Source organism: Rutidosis leptorrhynchoides, chromosome 1 (genome assembly GCF_046630445.1).
Source record: "Rutidosis leptorrhynchoides isolate AG116_Rl617_1_P2 chromosome 1, CSIRO_AGI_Rlap_v1, whole genome shotgun sequence".
In the NCBI taxonomy this organism is placed as follows: domain Eukaryota; kingdom Viridiplantae; phylum Streptophyta; class Magnoliopsida; order Asterales; family Asteraceae; genus Rutidosis; species Rutidosis leptorrhynchoides.
The window spans coordinates 550767656-550789719 of NC_092333.1; the positions used below are offsets into that span (position 1 = coordinate 550767656).

Sequence of the window (22064 nt, forward strand, 5' to 3'; positions counted from 1 at the left end):
GCAAAGAAACAGCCCAAGTTATTTAAAACACATATCACAAATGGAGAAACAACCCAAAACGTTAGAATTCATTTAAAATAGAATAGAGGAAAATAAAAAGGAAAAGAAAAAAATAAATAAAAGCTAAGTGTGGGAAGAATTTACCAAGTTATTTAAGACACATATCACATATTTGGTACAGATTATTGCAGGTACTTTTGCTTTGGACTAAACTTATCAGTTTTACCCGATTTACTGTAATATATTTAAAAGAAAGATGGATCTGTACGATGAATCAATTCCATCATTAAAAGGAAGTAAAGTCTTCCGGAAAAAGACACGCGCTTCTTGATTTAGGTCAGGAAGTTGTCGTTCAGACCAGCTGTAGGTTGACGAAAAATCTAGAAAAGTCATCTCTAAAATCAGCAGGGAATCCACGGACCTCAGCATCAAACAGGGTCGCCAAGTGGTCAGACTTATTCTAACCATGAGAGGATCTGTCTCGTAAAATGGGGAGGGCACCGTGCAAATTAGCTTGATAAGACTAATGAATCAGACCCCCAAAAAAGGATAATCTCCTTAAAGATAAAAAAATCAGCATTTAAGCCTGATATTACTCAATCCTTGAGATTGACTTTAAATATTGAGAATTACAAACTCATGGAATTCGATGATATCTAAACTCGATCTTGAACGAGAAAATATTTTGATCAAATTACAAACCGATTTGTTTTCTGAAAACCCATTTTCAATGCGTTCATTACCATTGAACGTAAAGTCCTAAGAATTCACCTGGAATTTATTAGGTCACCTGAACCAAATCGGGTGTCAACCGTAAGAACGGTAGTTGCATAGCATGGTCGAAGACAGGACCTTGTGCCAGACCGAAAAACTATAGGGTGATCTTTACTATTGCTCCTACAAAGGATAGTAATTGCATCTGACACGTTTTAGACCATAATCAAAAGCATGTCAAGGGACATTGCCTTAACAGTTGCTTGTTCAACGTTTTCCTTTACAACCGGATGGTAGTTTACCGAAAGGTAATATACGGAACAAGTATACTGGATGTGTTGCTTTTCCAATACAAGGTAAGCAAGTGGGTGACACAAAACCATAAGTTTTGAGCTAAAATTTTCAAATCTGAAACCCACCAAACCTACAAAACAATTTGCAAACACCGGTGAAGGGTTATACCGGAAAACTTATCTAGGGTAAAAGCTAGAATAAATTTTCAAAACATCAAATGTTTTCATAAAGATCCAATTTCCTTAAAGGATCTAAATTTTCATAGTCATGTGGGACTGTAAACCACATCGTTACTATCATTGTTTATACCGCCATATCAAAATCACTGATGTATAAATGTGAGAATAAAAAAAAAGTGATTCGAGTGAAGTGTGATTTTAATTTCAAATTCTGTATTGCTTGAGGACAAGCAATGCTCAAGTGTGGGGATATTTGATAGTGCTTCAAATGAACATATATTTAGTAGCAATATCCTTCCAATATGTAAAGTTTTTAGTTGCAATTGTTCTTTTTTATGTAATATTCGTTTAAATAAATAAGTGCGAAGACAAAAGGCGAAAACGACGATTTGAAGACGCAAACGTCCAAAAAGCTCAAATGTACAAGATACAATTCAAGTGGTTCAAATTATTGATGAGAAACGTCTAAAAATTACAAGAGTACAAGCCGCAAAACGCAAAGTACAAGATATCTACGCATACGAAAGGACGTTCGAAAAATCGGAACCGGGACATAAACCGGGCGTAAATACGCGACGCAACGGACCTAAAATTACAAGTCAACTATGCACAAGAATAAAATATAATATATAAATAATTATATAAATTATTTATATATTATATATATATAATAAATATGTCGACAAAGCTAGGATCCAAAATTTGGTGAGCTGGAATCCGAAGCTCCGAACTCGCGGAGCTGTAAAGGGTAAAAACTCCGCACTCGCGGAGCAGTCAGTTTCAAAATCTGCCTATAAAAGGCCACGAATTCTGCCGAGTTTTACACCCCATTTCTATCTATCTATCTCAGTTTATATTTATATTTATATTTTATAATTATAATTTTAATTTTAAGTTAATAATAATAAGGTTATTGTAAGAATGTTTTACGGGTTTTAAAGTCGGAACTCTGTCCGTGTAACTCTACGCGATTAATAATCACTGTAAGCTATGTTCTTCATTTTTAAATTAATGTCTCGTAACTAAGTTATTATTATGCTTATTTGAGCCAAAGTAATCGTGATGTTAGACTAAATATTAAGACGAGGTTATTAGATTTTGTACCATAATTAAGGTTTGGACAAAAGACCGACACTTGTGGACATTGGACTATTGACTATTAATAGATAGGGGGTATTGTCTAATCGAATGACAACTCATTATAATCTGTCGAACCTATCTTCAAATTAGTTAATCTAATAATTATTAAAATGATTATGTATGTTCTATTTAGTGACGTTTATACGACATCTTTTACGATCATTTAATTAATTATTCGTGTTTGGTAATTGATTATTCATTCTGATCAAGTGGGTAAATTAATATTCATATCTCATTAAAATAGGGGTGGATTACATACAAGGATAATTGGTGTAATTGTTAACAAAGTATTAAAACCTTGAATTATACGAAGTCGATAACCTGGTGTAATTATTAACAAAGTATTAAGACCTTGTTACAGTTCAAGTCCCTAATTAGTTGGAATATTTGACTTCGAAAATAAGATTAATTTGAAGAGCATTTTATAATTATGACCGATGGACTATTATGGACAAAAACTAGATAGGTATCAAATTAACCATGACAAAGGACAATTAACCCGGGTAACAATTAATTAAAATCAAAACGTCAAACATCATGATTACGGAAGTTTAAATAAGCATAATACTTTTATTTCATATTTCATCGTACCTTTATTTACTGTCATTTTAATTACTGCAATTTACTTTATCGCAATTTAAATTCTGTCATTTATTTTATCGTCATTTATCTTTACGCTTTATAAAATCGACAAACCGGTCATTAAACGGTAAAACCCCCTTTTTATAATAATAATAATACTACCTATATATAATTATATATATTTATATAAATATAGTTGTATAAAAATATAGTACGTTTTCAATTAGCTCCCTGTGGAACGAACCGGACTTACTTAAAACTACACTACTCTACGATTAGGTACACTGCCTATAATTGTTGTAGCAAGGTTTATGTATATCCCATCTGTAAATTAATTAAAACTTGTATCATATTTCGTAAGTATTTCGTAGTAAAAATAATAGTATTCGTATACGTTGCTGCATACATCAGGCATGCATACCATAATATATCAAACTATCAATGAATTAATAATAATCTTCTTGAACTCAACGACTCGAATGCAACGTATTTTGAAATATGTCATGAATGACTCCAAGTAATATCTCTAAAATGAGCAAATGCACAGCGAAAGATTTCTTTATACCTGAGAATAAACATGCTTTCAAGTTTCAACCAAAAGGTTGGTGAGTTCATAGGTTTATCATAAGCAATAAAATTCATCATTTTGATAGACCACAAGATTTAAATACAGTACAGCTATCTCGTGTACAAAACCATTTTTCATAATGCTTAGCAGAGTAGGTTCGTATCCTTTTCTCCCCCGTAGGTTGCCTCGCGATTTTTAAATAACCGTACACATATCTCATGCACAAAAATAATACACATAACCTGTGTATAAAAATAATTCTCTCGATACATAACATTCAATTTGATTTCATTGCTCAACATGGTAACCGACCTTAACATATAATGCGCATCAATAATATCCCCCAAAACAGAACATCTCGTCTGTATAATATATAAACTTCGAAGTACTAAATACCACGCCCACTAGCCCTTCCGTCTAGTGAACATTCTGGGTAGCTGTGACGACCCGGAAATTTCCGATCAAATTTAAACTTTATCTTTATATTATTTCGACACGATAAGCAAAGTCCGTAATGTTGAGTCTTAAAATTTTAGAACTATTTTCATATATCCATTTAACCTTTGATTATTCCCGACGATTCACGAACAACTGTTAGTAAATAGATATGTATATATATATGTATGTATATAATAATTTGAAACACGTTAATGATATTTTATACTATTTAGTTGTTAGAACTAAAGATGTAAAATAATGTAAATAATAAAAATTGTTATTAAAATGAAATTTTAAATATATAATATTTTGATTATATAGAAACACTAGTTTTATTTTTAAATAAATTAGTAATAAATAATTATATGTGTACAAGTGTACTATAATATGTAATAATTCCTATACATATTCCTAATATGTAACTTATAATATATACATAATTTATAAATATTATACATACAGAGAAATTAGAATAGGTGTGTTGTGTGCCCTTTTCAACTAGTTTATATATGGGAAATGTTCTAAGTAATATACTAGATGACGTGACCTAGTGTTAATTAAGTTAATCTTTTAAATTTTGATTTAACAATTTAACAATCGGACTGTGAACCAAATTTTAAGAACTCGTGTTAACCCGATCCCACCTCTTTGCAAAAGTCAGTTTTTTTCTTTTTGTCTTATGGAATCTAATCATTCATACAATGATAGCAATGTGTGCTTCATTTCTTTTCCTTGCAACTGTTTGCTTTACTTTATTTTGCAATTGGGACCAACGAATATAATTGATGAATATATGTTCAATCCTCTTTATGCTATAAAACAAAAGCATTAACATACACATATGTACAAACATGCATTTCACCTCATTATATCTTTCAAAATCTATTACCCTACACTTTCACATGCATCGATTTTTTTGCTAAATCATACATATAGATATATTTTATATCTACTCATTATTACCCACTCCCAAACTTCTTGTTTCTTTCCTTGTGTCAAAAGTATTGACAATATAATTTGTTCCTTTCTGTCTTTTCAAACGTTAATTGCAAATATGCCCTACTTCACCTTTCATGCATATAACCCAATTGTGTTACTAGTTGTTAAACCCAACTAACATACATATCAAACCCATAACTCTTCTCTGCTTCTTTCTTCAACAAAAGACCACATCAACCGTCACCCATCATTTTGAACCACTAAACAACCACCTATTGATCAAGCTTGCTGCTGCCCTACTACTATTCGATCCTTCTTATGCTCGCTGTTACAGTTTCATTGATCATTGAGATGCAGGTTTCATTTTGTGTTCCTGTTTCTTACCTCGGTTACCATTAGGAACACCACTCTTTAATCACTTCAAAACCACCACCGATGCTATATTAATGATACTGCTGCTGCCTCAGTTTTCCTATCGAGTCACAACCCTTTCAAATCATAATCACCACCACCTAATAATGCTATTGCTACTTCTATGCTATACTTTCTTTCTGTTTCGATCGGACAAACAAACTATCACCAACAAAACCACTGCTATTCGTGTAATATACCTGCTCGATGTAATCATCATCAATAGAGCTTGTGCTACTGCTCATTTCTTTCTTCTACAGCCCAAAACACCACGCCCAAATCGTCATCAATACGGTTGCTGTATGCAATTTGTTTTCTATTTCAAACATGAACCACCCAAACAACATCAAACGATTACTGTCAAACAATCTCATAAATTTCTTTATCGATTACCATCATCAAATCACCAAGAACATCAATTATTGCTGCGATTGTTCTATCAAATAGTTTTACAGAAATTATAAAGGGAGTAAAGAAATTAAGAGAAATATTAATGAATCAATTACATACTTGATGAATTAATGAAGCGGTTTCAGGAGAAAATGATGATGATTAGGTCGATAATGATGATCTGATACAGACTCTGTAATTACACTATTGTGATTATTGATTTCGCCCTAGTTTGAACAGACATCAACCGAACACCACTTATTTAAGACTGCTGCTCCTCCGTTCGAAATCTGTTGCAGCTATTTTCTTCTACATCTGATTGATTAATCGATTGATGAACCAAAAACTTTGACCGATTGATTTGTTGTTGATTTATCTGATTGGAATGAGCGACATCATCCCACACACCCACTCCATCGGTAGGTTAAAATAGGAATACAATAGCAGGCCTTTAAATTCCATATTATCAGCCGTGTTCCATTTTATAATATTAGGCCATTTATTAGTTAATAGATTTACAAGTAGGATTGGTTAGTAGGCCTAAGTATTGATCTCTAATGGGCCGCTATGTTTATATATGTTGGGCCATCGAATTTACTTCCAACAAACCGAGATTTTTGGGATTACTTCTGCTTGTTACTGTTGTTTAACGAGATGAATATGATGATTACGTGGTGACGAGATAAAGGATAATGATGTTATATGATGATGGTTATATATATAATGATACGGTATAAGGGTTGTTGAAGAAGAAGGAAAAATCAAAAAATGGGATATATAGATATTAGGTTCGAATAATTTGACAAAGATTATGTTAGAGGAGTAGTTAAGGGATTTTTTGGGTTAGCGGAGGTCGCGGGTTCAAGCTCGGACAGAGGTGTTTATTTTTTTTGTTGGACTTTTTACATTAAGGTAGTTTTTTATCGTTTTTATTTATTATTATTATTATTATTATTATTATTATTATTATTATTATTATTATTATTATTATTACACCAATAATAATATTGATTTTATGAATATTATCATTAATAATATAATTAAGATTATGAATGTAGGATTCTTAATAAGATTATAAACATAAAAATAAGAAGTATAAATAGAAATATTATAATGAGAATGATTAAAATTATAATTAAGATATGATTTAAATGAATTACTAATATTATTATGATCATTAATATTATTATTATTATGATTAGTATTATTATTAATTATTAACATCTATATTAATATAATAAAATATCATTAGTAGTATTTTCACATTAACAATATTATTATAACAAATAAATAATTTCAAAATAAGAATACATTTATTACAAATTAATTATAAGAGATATATAAACTAAGAATAAATTTGTTCGATTACAATTATATGTATTAATATATATACCTGATATAGGTTCGTGAATCCGAGGCCAACCCTGCATTGTTCAATATAGTCATATGTATTTTACTACAAAATACATTAGGTGAGTTTATTTGATTCCCTTTTACTCTTTACATTTTTGGGACTGAGAATACATGCAAATGCTTTATTAACTGTTTTACAATAATTATATGCGTGAGTTTCATTTACCTTTTTACCCTTTATATTTTTGGGCTGAGAATACATGTGCAATTTTTATAAATGTTTTTACGAAATGGACACAAGTAATCAAAACTACATTATATGGTTGAATTATCGAAATCGAATATGCCCTTTTTTATTAAGTCTGGTAATCTAAGAATTAGGGAACAGACACCCTAATTGACGCGAATCCTAAAGATAGATCTATCGGGCCCAACAAGCCCCATCCAAAGTACCGGATGCTTTAGTACTTCGAAATTTATATCATGTCCGAAGGAGGATCCCGGAATGATGGGGATATTCTTATATGCATATTGTGAATGTCGGTTACCAGGTGTTCAATCCATATGAATGATATTTTTGTCTCTATGCATGGGACGTATGTTTATGAGAAATGGAAATATGAAATCTTGTGGTCTATTAAAATTATGAAATGATTATTTATGTTAAACTAATGAATTCACCAACCTTTTGGTTGACACTTTAAAGCATGTTTATTCTCAGGTATAAAAGAAATCTTCCGCTGTGCATTTGCTCATTTTCAAGATATTACTTGGAGTCATTCATGACATATTTCAAAAGACGTTGCATTCGAGTCGTTGAGTTCATCAAGATTATTATTTAGTCAATTATAGTTAGATATATTATGAAATGGTATGCATGTCGTTAACTTTCGATGAATTGAAAGATTGTCTTTTCCAAAAACGAATGCAATGTTTGTAAAATGTATCATATAGAGGTCAAGTACCTCGCGATGTAATCAACTGTTGTAAATCATTTATAATCGATATAGACTTCGTCCGGATGGATTAGGACAGGTCTTCACAGTAGCTACCTTTAGGATTCACGTGAATTAGGGCCTTATCCGTTTCTAATTCTTAGGTTATCAAGCAATAATAATCAGGGGAAAATATTGGATATAATAACTTACAGAACTTCTGTCTGTATAATAATTCATTCGAGAAATGTTTTGCATGTGTCTATCGTGTCAAACTTTTATAAAAGTATTTCATGTATTCTCAGTCTCAAAAATATATATTGCAAAAGCATTTAGTAAAAAAGGAGCAAATGAAACTCACGATACGATATTTTGTAGTAAAAATATGCATACGACGGAACTGAACAATGCAACGTTGGCCTTGAATTCACGAACCTATATCATTTATGTATATATTAACACATATAATTGAAGTCGAATAATTTATGTATTATTATTAATATAACTGTTATTTTAGTAATTCATGTGTAAATATATTTATATTATATACTTTAAATAATTAGTTTATAAAATATAATTTTATTAAGTATATTTTATGCAAATAACTTTTATAGTAATAATAATAATATTATTAATATTAATATTGATAATAATAATAATATAGTTGTATGGGGAAAAGTAATAATAATGATAGTAATAATATTCAAAATGATAAAAATATTAATAATAATGTTAATACTAATAATGATAAAAATAATAATAATGATATTTTTAATAATAATATTAATTTTAATAATAATGATAATATATAATAATAATAATAACAATAATAACGTGTAATAAGTAAACTACATCAAGGAACTAGTCCTTAAAAAAATGCCCAAGTCCGGGTTTGAACCCGCGACGTCCCGCTAACCCGATAACATCCTTAACCACTCTCCTAACCTCACTTTTCTGATTAAACTCAGATTTATATTTATATAACCCATCCATTTAGTTCATGTACAGCCCAATGTTTAATTGGCCTAACAGGACCAAGCTTTCAACATAGCCCATACAGATTCTCTTGACAATTAAAAAAAAATATTGCAGCGGCCTGGGTTCGAACCCAGAACCTCTCGTTCCTTGACTACAAGCCCAACCATCCTGCTATCTATACATTTCCGATTTAACTACCGATTTAATTCTTATATAATCAATTTTCCCTGTCTCTTTTTCTTCTTCTACATCAAATCCAGAACTATTTATAAACCTCAAAATTATCATCTTAATTATTTCATCTCATCATCTCCATCATTAAATCATACGCCATTATTAACTTATCATCTCAGCTTCATCATCATTTATCTTAATCGCACATCTTCATCATAATACATCATCATCATACCTCAACGTATCATCATCATTATCCTAACATCACGTCTTCATCACGGTTATCATCTCTTCATCCTTATAACCGTTTTCATCATCTTTATCACCTTTCATTTCCGTTTTCCATCTTAATCATCTTCTTCATTTCGATCACCATTATTATTTTCGAACCATCATTATCATAGCATGCATCATCATCACTTCCTAATCCTAATTCACATATTATCTTAAAATCATTCCATTAATTTCACCATCATAAGTCCTCATCATCATCAATATCATTATTCGAATTAAAAAAAAAATATATATATATATATATATATATATATATATATATATATATTAACATCACAGAATCATTATCATCGCTCACCATCACTAACCTTATTATTATCCTTCTTGCATCATCATCAACTAAAGCATCACCATTGTTACTGTAGCACGACCATGATTCTTTCCGTCGATTTGCAGCAGGAAAAACAGTAGCATGAACAAGGTTGTTCTAATGGCAGAAGTAGTAGCCACATCATGACTGTAGTAACTAGAGTTGTAGGTTCGTTTGGTGGTGGGTTCCGGCCGTAATAATAAATCGAACAGGAACAGTTTATAGCAGTCGCATAATAATATTGATGGGTGTTTGATGATAATTGAAGGTGATGGTTTGTTATATTAAAATAAGTAACAAAGAAGTTGGTGGTTCGTGGCGTTTAATTCAAATAGAAACAGGAAATACAGCAGTTCGAAAGTAGTAGTAGGTGATGTTTGTTGTTGATCTTCGAAGATAGTTTGTTGTGGTCTTTGTTAGATGTCGTGAGACGGGCTGTGTAAAATGATGTAGAACATAAAGATGGCTTGTATAAGAAAGTTGATGGTGTGTCCCTGTTTGAAAAGAAGAAAATAGTAATATATAAAGAATAAATTTTTCAATATGCATTTTTAACTTATGTTTGATCGAGACACATGATTTTTATAATTGATAACTACAACTTGTGAAGAAAAGAAAGAATTTAAATAATTAATAATCGATACCCTTACTGTTTGAATTATATCTCGTGAATATATTTTGTTTATATACTACCGACAGTTTCAATTGGGTATTATTTCGAATTCCGTTGTTAATCAGTGGCGGATAAAAGTTCTCAGAAAAATTCCAAAATTTTAAATTAAGTATCTTTATTTATTTAGGTCATTATGGTATAAAATTTGGTCATTAACTATTAAATAAAAATTACATCAACTGTCCCTCTCAATTCTGGGTAAAATATAAAAAGTGTTAAAATTTAATAACTAAATCCTAAATACATTTTTAGTAAGCCTAAAATTTATAGAACTTATTTTTGAATCACCGTTTATTTTAAAATCACATAAGTTTCTTTTTAACTCGTTTATTATCAATCAATATGACAATTGAGCATTACCGTTGTTTATCAAATAACTTCGAAATCACAAAATATATATATATAATATACTTTTTATGTATATATAGATTTATTTTAATAATAAATTTTTTTATCTCTTATATCATTTTATAATTTAAATCATATATTATATCAAACTATATTTCAAAGTATTATATTTATATATATATTTAAATATATATGTATTTATTTATTTATAAGTAATAGTTCGTAAATCGTCGGACATGATCGAAGTTAAATGATCGTATGAAAACAGTTCAGAATTTTGAGACTCAACATTACAGACTTTGCTTATCGTGTCAGAAATAGATAAAGATTAAGTTTAAATTTGGTCGAAAATTTCCGGGTCGTCACAGTACATACCCGTTAAAGAAATTTCGTCCCGAAATTTGATTGGGATGGTCATGGCTGACAATAAATATGTTTTCATCACTCATACGAGTTGAAAATTAGAGTTTTATCATCAGTGAGTAGTATGGATAAAACAATTCATTTATGTGAAGAGTACGAGTGAAGCTATCACAAAAGAATGAAATGAGTAAATGTAAATTAGTGTTAACCGGTGACGTAGTCATGGTTGATTTCTGGAATTTAAGGGATTTAGAGGAAATCTTCATAATAAGATTTGTTTCTCCGGTAATTAAGGAAATTAGGATCCTCTTTGATTAAATGCGTTAATCTGTTTTGATTGCTTTGTCTGATATTTCACCATAAATCCACCCTCTTCATTTCCTTTATATTTTGGAGTTCCATACTTTTGTTTTCTCTTTTTGTGATGACCCAGAAATTTCGACTAAATTTAAACTTAATCTTTGTATGATTAACATTTCTGACACGATAAGCAAAGTCTGTAAAACTGAATCTCAAAATTTTTGAATTACTTTTATATATTTAAATACCCTTCGGTTGTTTTCGACGATTCGCGAACAATTATATGTAAATAGATACATATATACTATAACATGAAAAGGTAACAACGTATTAATTGTTTGATACCGTACATTAAACTTATTGGTTTAAATATCTATTTGAATGTATATGATAAGTTGAAATATTTATTATTAAAATTTATTTATAAATAACTTCCAATGTGTATTTAAAAACTGATTTATGTATATTAAAAAGATATATACATATATATAATAAACGATAGTAACATTCGTTTATTGATTCAATTGATATTTAGATAAGTTAACTAAAGCGTTTAAGATGAACCAGTTAAACACTAATTTGTTACAGTGTTTTCAAATTGCCACATTACTCAAAATGCTACAGTGTTTTCGAAAATCACTATTTGCTACAGTGAAATTGACTTTGCTACAGTAAAACGCTATTATAAAAATGTATTTTAACAAATAGCGAGACGATGATTTATAGAAGTAAATGACCAAAACACTCGAAAGTTTAAGATACACTTTGAGTGATATAATTAAGGGATAATTTAAGGCTATTGATAAGGCTAAAAAGGAACATATATTTCATAGCATTATCCCCCAAGAAAGACAGGATTTTAGTTGTAATTGTTCCATATTCAAGTAATATTCGTTTATATTTAATAAGTGCGAAGACAAAAGGCGAAAACGAAGAATTGAAGACGGAAAGGTCCAAAATGCTCAAATGTACAAGATACAATTAAAAAGGTTCAAATTATTGATGAAGAACGTCTAAAAATGACAAGAGTACAAGTTGCGGAACGCAAAGTACACGATATAAAATAGTACGCAAGGACGTCTGAAAATCCGGAACCGGGACCCGAGTCAAGAAGAAACGCCCGACGCAACGGACCAAAAATATCTAGTCTACTATGCACAAGAATAAAATATAATATATAAATAATTATATTAATTATTTATATATTTATATTTATTTTATATTATGTCGACAAGCTAGGAGCCAAAACAATGTGAGCTGTCCCTGGTCCTCATGCGAGTCGCATGGCCAGAAGGCCATTTCCATGCGAGTCGCATGACTCCAGATTTCAGGCCACATCTATAAATTTCAGTGTTTTCGCTCGATTTAAATCACACACATACACAAATATATATATACTCCGTAATATTATTTATTTATTATTATTATTATTATTATTATTATTATTATTATTATTATTATTATTATTATTATTATTAATAAGATTATTATTAATCTTATTATTTTTTATTATTATTAGTGTTATTATTTTTGCGATACAAAAATAATAATGTACAAAAAATATTACGACGGAGTGCTGTCCAAGTAATTTTCAAAATGAGTTTTCGAGCAAGCTAGAGCTAAGGAAATTATGGGTTATTGCCAAGGAGGTTATGGGTAATGTTCGGGGGTATTTTTTTGTGAATCAAACCTCGTGTTTATCATCTCCGATGCGTCTACGTGCTTTCCTACAATATTGTATATCAATATTTAACTGTGAGTTTCATAAGATCCCTTTTACTCTCTACATTTTTGGGCTGAGAATACATGCAAATGTTTTATTAACCGATATACAATATTTATATGTGTGAGTTTATAGTCTCCCTTTTTAAATACTTTAAATATTTTTGGGCTGAGAATACATGCAATTTATTTTAAACGCGATAAGACACAAGTACATACTAAATTCTACACTGAGTTAAACCGAAAATCCCTTAGCTTTGGTAACTAGTAGCTGCCAGTACATAGGATATGGACTGGTGGGCGCGAATAATTGTATATGGATCCATAGGGCTTGATATCCCCGTCCGAGCTAGAGCGCTAGCCTTTTAACGGACGTATGCTATTTGAGAAGCGTACACGTTGGTTTGCGTGTATTATTAAGATGATTATACAAAGGGTACAAATAATATAAGCATTAAAGTTTAGTTACCAGGGTGCTCAATTTTGTAGAACCGATTGATAAACGTTTCGGATGAAACAACTGAAATCTTGTGATCCACCTTTTATGTAAAACCTATTGATAAACGTTTTAAATAAAACAACTGAACTTTTGTAATCCACATTGATATACGGATTATGTGTAATATTAAAACTATGAACTCACCAACCTTTGTGTTGACACTTGAAGCATGTTTATTCTCAGGATTCTAGAAGTCTTCCGCTGTTTGCTTATACGTGATACAAGATATGTGCTTGGAGTCATACATGCTATATACAAGAAACTTGCATTCACCAAACCATTACCATGTATCTTATTTTGACTGTATTGTCAACAGATGTATTATTGTAAACCATTAAATGGTGATTGTCTATACGTAGAAATCATCAGATGTTAAAAACCCGGAATTTATATATTCATTTATGAAATACCTTTTCAAACGAATACAATGTTACAAAATGTATCACATAGAGGTCAAATACCTCGCAATGAAATCAATGAATGACGTGTTCGTCCATATGGATTTGGAGCGATCGTCACACTTTTCGACTTTAAGTCAAGTGAATAATGGTCCAGAATTCGTAGGTCTGAAGTTTCGATTGAACATGACTAATGTTCTAAGAGAGAGATTGTAATAGCACGATCTTGATTGGTTAAATTACCAGAATTCAAGGAAAAAGATAGAACTATCAGGAAGATATGTTCTCGGTATGTTTGGAGATTAGGTAGAATGTAAGAGTTGTGTAACATGGCACATGATGACGTTATGATCTGTGAATTCATATTATACTAACTCATGCATCAGTTCCCAACACTTCTTCAAAAGCATTCATATTTTAAATTCGAATCTTTCAGAATTTAGAAACTAAAAACAGTTTCCTTTCTGATGTAACACTGATATCGTGAAAAGATAAATGATTTCAGATAATAATAGTTATGAAAATATCTTCAGAAATATCGAGGATATTTATGATGATATCTTAGAATTTCTAATATCGATGGATGATGAATAAGATTTATCCGTAACGGTTTAGAGTTAGAAGTAAGGTATTCATTAATAACTTTAGCAGATACTGAATCATTTGGATTCTTTGAAGGTAGGTTTAGTCTTTGTGAGTTGTCCATAGCCTCCCTCATGGTTTGCTCAATCCGTTTTTCAGTACCAAATTTTCTTTTGAGCTTTTCCAACGTATCCTTCTTTATCATCAAACTTTTGACTGTTAAAGTCATCTATAGTTTTTGCTGCTTCATTCAGCTTTTTTCAAAATTTAGAGTATTGATTCGTGGGCTGGGTGCTTTTCAGAATTTCAGAATTGGAAATCATAATTCTAAGAGATAAATGTTATATGTATACATATAACTATTGATGTAGAAACGCTGCGAGATTCAAAATATTGTTTTGCTAATTCCAGTAATTGGTATGACATTTCTCGTTACAAGATGCGCCTGGTACATGATAGAATTTCAATAAATAATATAATGACTTTTCGGAGAGGCTAAAGTCAAAGGGTAATGAAGTTGCTGGTACATCTGCTGATAATGTGGTGGAATATAAAAGGTTCCATGGTAACGATGGCGAAAAGACAACGTGTATATCAAGGTTATAATAAGGCTAGTCCGACTGAAAAGTCGAAGTTGACTTGCTGGAGCTGTGATAAAATTGGCTAATTTGGAAAGAGATTTCAAAGTTACTTTCGGTAATAACAATGCCAAAGGAGATAGTACATATATGTGTTAAACGTTTACTCAGGTTCCGAGTATTTTCAGGTGCATAACTATATGCATCAATCTTTTCTTTCATAGATGAAGTGCGGTTGGTTCACATTTTCGATTGAGGTATTTTCAAGATTCATGAAAGATTTGAACGCATATTGGAATTATCAAGATACAATTGAGGTTTAAGATGAAATCAAGTGGCAAACTTGAAGAAATGTTTAGTTTCATATGTTATAATCAATATTTTAATTCATTTTAATTGTTCAATGTTAGTAGTCCACAGTTATTAGTCCACAGTTAGTAGTTCAATAATTCATATATAGTTTAATATATAATATTCGAATTAATTAATACGTATCGTGACCCATTGTATACATGTCTCAGACTCGATCACAACTCAAAGTATATATATTATTATTGAATCAACCTCAACCATGTATAGTTAACTCGAGCATTACCGCATATAGAGTGTCTATGGTTATTCCAAATAATATATATAGATGCGTCGATATGATATGTCAAAACCTTGTATACGTGTCCCGATATTTAAAGTATGTAAAATAAATAACAGAAATTAAATGACGATAAATAAAATTGTGAGAATTAAAGTTGCGATAAATAAAATGTAATAAGGAATTAACAGTTAGCTAGGATTTTGTTAGCGTGGATTCTTAACAAAATTTCTCATAGTTAATTCGTTTGTTTCTAACAAATTTTATTTTGTCAAATGTTTTCTTCATTATGCCACTTGTTGGATTCTGATAGGTCAAAATTCAAATATGAAATTGAATGAAAATGGTTATTTTGTGGTGAACGGATTTGTATATCTGTGGATGTAAGTAGGATAGTAAATGACTGTTGAATCAGATTCGAAGAATGTACATTGTAACTTATTAATGTGAAATCTAAATATTCCTCGAGTATTACCTACCCGTTAAAATATTTTCACCATTAACAATTTGTATAAAAGAATTTTTAATAACAATCTTTATGAAAACGTATATACATATATATTTTCTTCAGATGTAATCATGGATCTAATGAGTTAATATGATATTAATCTCATTTGAATTTTGGTTGGAACTAGAATGAATAATCTCTAAAACTTTAGAGATTACATAATCGCCATGAAGAACGAAGATAATTGATGTAGAACGATACGTAGAACTATGATTATACTTGAGGTACAGAATGAGATGTTGAGGCATGGATTGTTAATGGTACTGGTGCTGTTATTGATGGTACCGTTGGTGCCGGTGATGTTGCTGAAACTGGTAAATTTTGCACCATAGTCTCCAAATTGATTTACTCGAGCGCAAAGTTCGTTGACTTCTTCAATTATTTGGGATGATTGTCGGTCGGAACGAGCGGATGAATAAGGTTTAGAATTGTGGATAGAATATAATCGTGTCGAGCTACCCTGGAAATGAGGCTGAAAATGGTGTTTTGGATAGGTTCACCGGTAATTGCTTCAGGTTCTTCGCCAAGAGGGGAATGTGGTGGATGGAAGGGATCACCTTCTTCCTGTCTCCATTGATTCAGTCGACTACGAACTCATTCCAATTTCATCCAAAATTGATGATGGCTAAATGGTTGATCCATTCCGGTCTCACGGCTTTTGGAACTAGAGTGAAAATCCATATCGGAATAGCTGTCGGAATCTAAGGAATTTGAACTAATTGTGAGTTCCATCTTGTACTGTTAGATAAAGGGTTTTCGATATGAAATGATTTTCGGATATCAAATGATATTCTAATTACATAGAATACCTATATATGGTACAGAAGATCCCGTAGATTACGGAGAGAATTAAGGGATATGTCAGGCAAAGTTTACAGTAACAGATACGCTAAGATATGAATTAGCAGATACGCTAAGATATGAATTAGCAGATACGCTAAGATATGAATTTTGTCTATACACTATTCATGCAATCAATGCAGTAAGATGTGTCTAGACTAAGAATGATAAGCAGGTAATTTTCGACAAGAAATGATAAGCAAAACTTTTGACATGCAGACACGGTCGAAGTCCAGACTCACTAATGCATCTTAACAACTATCAGTTAGACACACTAATGCAAGACCTGGTTCGCTAAGACCACCGCTCTGATACCAACTGAAATGCCTCGTTCATATTGATTATAAACGTTACATAATAATTGATTTCATTGCGAGGTATTTGACCTCTATATGATACATTTTACAAACATTGCATTCGTTTTTAAAAGACAAACTTTCATTTCATCGAAAGTTGACATGCATGCATACCATAATATATCAAACTATCAATGACTTAATAATAATCTTGTTGAACTCAACGACTCGAATGCAACGTCTTTTGAAATATGTCATGAATTACTCCAAGTAATATCTCTAAAATGAGCAAATGCACAGCGGAATATTTCTTTCATACCTGAGAATAAACATGCTTTCAAGTGTCAACCAAAAGGTTGGTGAGATCATAGGTTTATCATAAGCAATAAAATTCATCATTTTGATAGACCACAAGATTTAAATACAGTACACCTATCTCGTGTACAAAACCATTTTTCATAATGCTTAGCAGAGTAGGTTCGTATCCTTTTCTCCCTCGTAGGTTGCCTCGCGATTTTTAAACAACCGTGCACATATCTCGTGCACAAAAATAATACACATAACCTGTGTATAAAAATCATTCTCTCGATACATAACATTCAATTTGATTTCATTGCTCAACATGGTAACCGACCTTAACATATAATGCGCATCAATAATATCCCCAAAACAGAACATCTCATCTGTATAATATATAAACTTCGAAGTACTAAACACCACGCCCAATAGCCCTTCCGTCTAGTAAACATTCTGGGTGGGGGTGTTAAACCCGGTAGCTACCGTTAGGATTCGCGTGAATTAGGGCCATACCTGTTTCTAATTCTTAGGTTACCATGCAATAATAATCAGGGGAAAATATTCGATATAATAACTTACAGAACTTCTGTCTGTATAATAATTCATTCGAGGAATGTTTTGCATGTGTATATCGTGTCAAACATTTATAAAAGCATTTCATGTATTCTTAGTCCCAAAAATATATATTGCAAAAGCATTTTGTAAAAAAGGAGCAAATGAAACTCACGATACGATATTTTGTAGTAAAAATATGCATACGACGGAACTGAACAATGCAAGGTTGGCCTTGGATTCACGAACCTATATCATTTATGTATATATTAACACATATAATTGAAGTCGAATAATTTATGTATTATTATTAATATAACTGTTATTTTAGTAATTCATGTGTAAATATATTTATTTTATATACTTTAAATAATTAGTTTATAAAATATAATTTTATTAAGTATATTTTATGACACTAACTTTTATTGTAATAATAATAATAATAATATTAATATTGATAATAATGATAATAATATAGTTGTATTGGTAAAAGTAATAATAATGATAGTAATAATATTAATACTAATAATGATAAAAATAATAATAATGATATTTTTAATAATAATATTAATTTTAATAATAATGATAATATATAATAATAATAACAATAATAACGGGTAATAAGTAAACTACCTCAAGGAACTAGTCCTTAAAAAAAGGCCCAAGTCCGGATTTGAACCCGCGACGTCCCGCTAACCCGATAACATCCTTAACCACTCTCCTAACCTCACTTTTCTGATTAAACTCAGATTTATATTTATATAACCCATCCATTTAGTTCATGTACGGCCCAATGTTTAATTAGCCTAACAGGCCCAAGCTTTCAACATAGCCCATACAGCTTCTCTTGACAATTAAAAAAAAAATATTGCAGCGGCATGGGTTCGAACCCAGAACCTCTCGTTCCTTGACTACACGCCCAACCATCCTGATCTCTATATATTTATGATTTAACTACCGATTTAATTCTTATATAATCAATTTTCTCTGTCTCCTTTTCTTCTTCTACATCAAACCCAGAACTATTTATAAACCTCAAAATTATCATCTTAATTATTTCATCTCATCATCTCCATCATTAAATCATATGCCATTATTAACTTATCATCTCGACTTCATCATCATTTATCTTAATCGCTCATCTTCATCATAATACATCATCATCATACCTCGACGTATCATCATCATTATCCTAACATCACGTCTTCATCACGGTTATCATCTCTTCATCCTTATAATCGTATTCATCATCTTTATCACCTTTCATTTCCGTTTTCCATCTTAATCATCTTCTTCATTTCGATCACCATTATTATTTTCGAACCATCATTATCATAGCATGCATCATCATCACTTCATAATCCTAATTCACATATTATCTTAAAATCGTTTCATTAATTTCACCATCATACGTCCTCATCATCATCAATATCATTATTCGAATTAAAAAAAAATATTAACATCACAGAATCATTATCATCGCTCACCATCACTAACCTTATTATTATCCTTCTTGCATCATCATCAACTAAAGCATCACCATTGTTACTGTAGCATCACCATCATTCTTTCCGTTGATTTGCAGCAGGAAAAACAGTAGCATGAACAAGGTTGTTCTAACGACAGAAGTAGTAGCTACATCATGACTGTAGTAACTAGAGTTATAGGTTCGTTTGGTGGTGGGTTTCGGCCGTAATAATAAACCGAACAGGAACAGTTAATAGCAGTCGCATAATAATATCGATGGGTGTTTGATGATAATTGAAGGTGATGGTTTGTTATATTAAAATAAGTAACAAAGAAGTTGGTGGTTCGTGGCGTTTAATTCAAATAGAAACAGGAAATACAGCAGTTCGGAAGTAGTAGTAGGTGATGTTTGTTGTTGATCTTCGAAGATAGTTTGTTGTGGTCTTTGTTAGATGTCGTGAGACGGGTTGTGTAAAATGATGTAGAACATAAAGATGGCTTGTATAAGAAAGTTGATGGTGTGTCTGTGTTTGAAAAGAAGAAAATAGTAATATATAAAGAATAAATTTTTCAATATGCATTATTAACTCATGTTTGATCGAGACACATGATTTTTATAATTGATAACTACAACTTGTGAAGAAAAGAAAGAATTTAAATAATTAATAATCGATACCCTTACTGTTTGAATTATATCTCGTGAATATATTTTGTTTATATACTACCGACAGTTTCAATTGGGTATTATTTCGGGTTCCATTGTTAATCAGTGACAGATAAAAATTCTCAAAAAAATTCCAAAATTTTAAATTATCTTTATTTATTTAGGTCATTATGGTATAAAATTTGGTCATTAACTATTAAATAAAAATTACATCAACTGTCCCTCTCAATTCTGGGTAAAATATAAAAAGTGTTAAAATTTAATAACTACATCCTAAATACACTTTTAGTAAGCCTAAAATTTATAGAACTTATTTTCGAATCACCGTTTATTTTAAAATTACATAAGTTTCTTTTTAACTCGTTTAATATCAATCAATATGACAATTGAGCATTACTGTTGTTTACTAAATAACTTCGAAATCACAAAATATATATATATATAATATACTTTTTATGTATATATAGATTTATTTTAATAATAAATTTTATTATCTCTTATATCATTTTATAATTTAAATCATATATTATATCAAACTATATTTCAAAGTATTATATATATATATATATATATATATATATATATATATATATATATATATATATATATATATATATATATATATATATATATATATATATATATATATATATATATATGTATTTATTTATTTATAAGTAATAGTTCGTGAATCGTCGGAAATGATCGAAGTTAAATGATTCTATGAAAACAGTTCAGAATTTTGAGACTCAACATTACAGACTTTGCTTATCGTGTCGGAAATATATAAAGATTAAGTTTAAATTTGGTCGGAAATTTCCGGGTCGTCACATCGTTGAAGCGCAACTCGAATCGAACTAAAAGGTATAACCCATGAAAGATTTAAATGTTATTTTAAATTAACAATATATGTGCATCTCCGCGTTTCGCTATGGAATTGTCGGCTTTTAAAAAATTAATGCAAATTCAACGTGTATGAAAAGTATCTCAAATATTTAGCATTTTTTAAAAAGCGTCCGTTTTGCGTATAGTTAGTGACATTGTGTTCTTAAAATTATTTCGAGTTTAACGATAGTGTCGGAAAAATTTAACTCGTTGCGAGCGAGAAGATATGACCCGTTGAATATTTGAGTGTAGTTTATTTAAGATTTTTTATGAAAATGGTTATGTGACACTTTACCCCCTGGTTGGGGGTCGATTTTAATTATTGAACAAAGTGGGGGGGTTTTTTTGGAAAGAAAAAAAGGTGAAATGATGAAATTGCCCCGGGTTACTATTCACCATTTTTGTCTAATAGTTAATATGGTAATATACGTTAACATGTATTTGATGTCACTGTTTAATGGATTTTTGGATTAAAAAATTAGATGTGATTTCAATGGTAATGGCTAACCCATCTTTGTATATGCAGGTGCTTAAGCCAAGTGAAACTTTGACTTTCATAAACCTTGCAACTAAAACATTTCACATGTAATGAGAAGTAATGGCCTTTCAACTACAAAGAAGATGTGATGATTTTGAGGAGTAATGAATTCTTAAGATGTTATGATTTTGGGGCCTTGCAAAATATTTGTGGTATGCTTTCGCTATATGCTTTTGGATTGAAGTTTTCGATTGTGGTTGTTTTGAGTATTCGGTTAAACACTGTTGTTTTTTATTTCGTTGAACTTAATGAATTATGCTATTTTA

The 22064-nt window shown here is 30.5% G+C and overlaps 1 long non-coding RNA gene across 3 annotated transcripts in view; it reads left to right on the top strand.

The window, feature by feature from the left end:
• LOC139879338 (uncharacterized) overlaps positions 1 to 22064 on the top strand; it is a 44926-nt gene extending 22862 nt beyond the window's left edge. For all 3 annotated transcript variants that reach the window (XR_011770194.1, XR_011770200.1, XR_011770188.1), the window contains one exon: positions 21796 to 22064. This is a non-coding gene — a long non-coding RNA (uncharacterized lncRNA). The remainder of the gene's footprint in view (positions 1 to 21795) is intronic.